Below are 4,415 nucleotides of genomic sequence, written 5' to 3'. Positions count from 1 at the left end.
CCTTGGGACACTCCTTTCATCCCGTGTATCTCTGTGTGTGCACCACATTAACAGAGTGTCACTGTGAGATTACATGTGCTTAATTTGAATTGGGTGATCAGATGGGAATTTGCCTCTTGTCCATGGCAGCAGATTAACACATCACTCTGCCAGCCTGACTGAAGAGTGTTGAAGCCTGTCCATCTACTAAACGTACAGAGATGACAGCTCTGCCGTACGGACACCACGGTTACACAGGAAACGGTGGATGAACACAAGATTTTGAGACCTACACGAGCTGTTCTTGCAATTTTTTATTCTCACTGTGAACTAACATAACCCAACATATAATTTTGTAGCACTGTGAAACCGAAGGGAAGAACCAGCACCATACACAGAAAGAAAATAACCTGCATTCTTGGCACAGGATTGCAGCATTGGATCATGGAGGGTGGTTGGTGCGATGAAAAATTATGGCCTGGTGCAGTGTATGCAAAGAAGACCCAGTGTCATCGGTAAAATCACAAGAAAGTCAGTTTTGGGCCAGAGACTTTAGGACTGAAGCAAGCCTACAGTTAATCCTAGTCCCTTTGGAAGTGCTATACCTTTGAAATAATACTTACTTTAAAGTCTGCTTTTCATTAACTATATTTACAGTATATGTGAAAAAAAAAATTAATAATTTTCAATTTTCTCTGGTCTTAATGAGCTTCCATCATTTGCTATCTTCACATTTTCCGAGACCTCAGGCATAGTTTCCAAGGGTGGCTTAAGCCTGTGAAAGAGACCATCCAGTCTTCCCCCTGTCCTGCCCAAGCTACAAATTTCCTCATATTGACACTAATGAATAAATGATGGTGCAGAGGGCGGGCTGGGCTTGGCCCTCTGCACAGTGCTCAGCCAGCTCAGCAGCTGTGTGATCAGCAATGCAAGGCACCAGAGCTGCAGAGGAGCACTGCTTTTGGCACCTGTTACTGTACCTTCAGGCAGCCAAGAAACCATCCCTCCAAGCTCGTTTGGAAATGCATTGGTACCACAATGGCATTTCTGTAATTAATGCAAATCAGCTAAAATTCAATCATGTCAGGCTTAAAATTGATATTCTGATTTAGGAATGGGATTTGCTTTATTTACTGCTACACACTGGTCGATGGGTGTCAGGGTTCAGAGCACTGTATTTCCCAGGACTTTAGATTAAATGAATGGCTTACTGGAAAGAATGATCTAACAGACCTTTTTAGAGTATTTTGTTATATTATTTACGTGATAGCACAAGCAGTTCTAAATCCATCATCTGTGCTGACCAGAAAACACTTTGTTTCCTGCAAAACGATACCGACCTTGCACGGAAGGGTCAATGTTAATTTGAGCATTTCTTATCTGTTTTATAGAAGCACAGCAGTTTAACTTTTGTCATACTATCCGTCGCTGCTAAAAAAAGAAAAAAAAAGAAAAAAGAAAACAAAATTGTTGCTCTTAAAAATATTTTTAAAACCAACAACAAAAACTCTGGCTGGGCGCTTCCAGCCTCTCCCGAGGGTTTTCCTGTGTGATCCCAGCGCCGGGACACGCGGCGGGCACAGCGCCCGCGCTCCCGCCGCTCACCAGCAGGTGGCGCCGCAGCTCCGCGCCCGGCAGCGAGGGCTCCGTGCCCGCCTCTCGTCCCGCCCCGTCCTTCCCGATCCCGCCCCGTCCTTCAATTCCCTCTCGTCCCACCCCACCCTTCTCTTCCCGCCCCATCCTTCTCTTCCTTCTCGTCCCGTCCTTCTCCCTTCCCTTCCCTCCCCTTCCCCTTCCCCATTCCCACTCAACCGCAGCAGCTCCAGCTGCCCCATCCCTGGAAGTGCTCATGGCCAGGCTGGACGGAACACTGAGCAGCCTTGTCTGGTGGAAGGTGTCCCTGCCCATGGCAGAGGGGTTGGAACTAGATGATAACTTCGAGATTTCTTTAAATCCACACCATTCTACAATTCGGTGATTATTTTTGGAAGCTGCTGCCACGCTATGTAAACTGGAATCATTGGCTCAGACTTGGGTTCTGTCAACTCTGGAATTATTTCGCCCAGATCAAGTTACCAGATGCTTGAAGGTGGCTGTGGGAGTATTAGATAAAAGTTTTTCTGTAAGTGGAAAATGTTCAAAGCCTGCTGTGTGAGTATAGTAAAGATTTTTTATGAGAGTCTTAAATGTTTGTTGTGGTTTAACCCCAGCTGGCAGATCACTTCCACCAGTAGGATGGAGAGAGAACTGGAAGAGTAAAAGTGAGAAAAATCATGGGCTGAGATAAAGACAGTTTAATGGGGAAAGCAAAAGCTACACACTGTCAGGGAAACAAGGAACTTATTCACTGCTTCCTAAGGGCAGTGTGTTCAGTCAGCATCAGGAAAGCCAGACTCCAGCAAGTGTAATGGTGAATTGGGAAGGCAAAACACCATCGCTCTGAATGCCTCCTCTTCCTTCTCCTTCCCCACTTTTTATGCCAAACATGACACCATAGAGTGTGGGACATCCCTGTGGTCACTTGGGGCCAGCTGTCCCAGCTGTGTCCCCTCACAATCCCTTGTGCACCCCAGCCCACTCAGTGGTGGGGTGAGAGGCAGAAAAGGCTTTGACATTGTGTCAGCACTGCTCAGCAGTAATGGAAATATCTCTGCATTATCAACACTGTTTCTATCATAAATCCAAAACACCAGCTCATAAATCCTCATACCAGTTACTATGAAGAGAATGAATTCTACCCCGGCCAAAGCCACACTGCTAAATGCAACTCCATGACACAATAAAACTTTTAAAGCAGACTCAAGTCAGAATCTGAGGTCACGTAATAACATGTAATGTCATACTGTGAAATTAGCTGGGCTGCTGTATATGGTCTTTAATACCTGCATTGCACAGCTGTAAAAGCAACACAAGCTAAGCAGCTAAGTGGTTTTATGTACAAGTGGTTTTCATCTGCTCCTGAGGAAATGGTGAATGCTGCAGGGTGAGAGAAAAAAAAAAATGACAAAATGAAGGAATTTGTTCTCAGAATTTGTTTGCAGTTGCTAATGTGCCTTGTGAAGTCAGTGGCAAGGCCTGGGGATTCCAGTGGAGTGAGTGACCCTTCCCAGCACTCTGTGGTTTGTGTTCCTGCCTGCTGCATCCAGGTGGTGCTGGAGGGGCCAGGAAAGGCTGCCAGCCCCAAGACCATAAAGTGTGTGGAGCAGGCAGGTATCCTCAGCCTGGTTTCCATCTCTCTGACAACAGAGAGGACAGCTCTGAGCTGAGAGGATGCCCTGCTCCCAGCACACCTGACAGCCATCCCAAGCCTTAATCCTCCTGAATTACCTCTTGCCTCACTCTGAATCACACATCCTTTTTGAACAGCATTGCAGCGGCTTCTCTTACAAGGCGCCTTTTGGTCCTGCAAATTAATTAAGCTTGGGTTGTTTATTTAAGAAGCATCCCTACAGTTTGCACGGTGTGCTGCAGTGATTGGAATGCACAGAGGTGTGGCAATGCCTGGGAGCAGGCTGTGGGAGAGCACAGACTCTTTGGCCATCCCAGTGCCAGACTCATTGGATAACAGTGGCTGATAATAGGCTTTGTCACTTGGGATTTCCTGGGATGGGCTGTTTCACCCATCTCAGTACAGATGTATGGAGTTTTCTCTTTTCAGGAATGTTCTCCTCCTCGCAGCTGTGTTGAAAGCCTTGGGAAGTGCTCCAGCTTCGTTTCAGTGACTGAAAAAGCTTTGCCCACAAATTATACCAGTTAACCAGCACAGGGTATTTGTTACTTTGCATGATCTTTGCTGGATTTAAAGCCATCATGTGTTAGAAGTGGCAAACATTAGAAAGTGTGTGTGCTTTGACTCCAGAAGAAGCAGGATACAAAGGAGAAATTTTGTTTTATTTATTGTTTTTGTTAGTAAACAATTCTTCCTGACTTTGCAATTAACTTTTGAGCAATAAACCAATGGAAAGCTGCTAAAAAGCTCTGTAGGGGGATAATGATAGTTTAATCTTGTCTAAGGAGATTTTAATAGAAATAATATGAAATCACATTATATTTGAAATTATTCCTTAAGGACAAGACAAAGCTCAGGGAAGTCCACAATAAAGATTATTTGATTTCAGGGAGCATCTCATTATATCTTTAAAATTCCTCTTCTATCTGTTCTCTAGTTTATGATGTTTCACCTTTTTCCTTTCACAGTCTCCTGTACCAGTTTGCCCTGATAAAACTTTTAATCCGTGGAAAAATAATGTATGTGCTTGCCCCTTGGTTCCTTTCCAAACGGGATGACTTCCAGATCGATTCTGGCATCCTGCACAGCCTGAAACACCCTCGTGTGGTGTAAACGAGGAATTGAATAGCTCGCTATTGTCAAACATATGGCTCGCAGATGCCAGGGCTTGGCTTAGAGCAAACAAAGGGAGAGAGAAGCAGGCAAT

This window comes from Catharus ustulatus, chromosome 2 (assembly GCF_009819885.2).
Source record: "Catharus ustulatus isolate bCatUst1 chromosome 2, bCatUst1.pri.v2, whole genome shotgun sequence".
Taxonomy (NCBI): domain Eukaryota; kingdom Metazoa; phylum Chordata; class Aves; order Passeriformes; family Turdidae; genus Catharus; species Catharus ustulatus.
The sequence above is the reverse complement of the archived record's forward strand: the minus strand, read 5'-3'. Positions refer to the sequence as shown.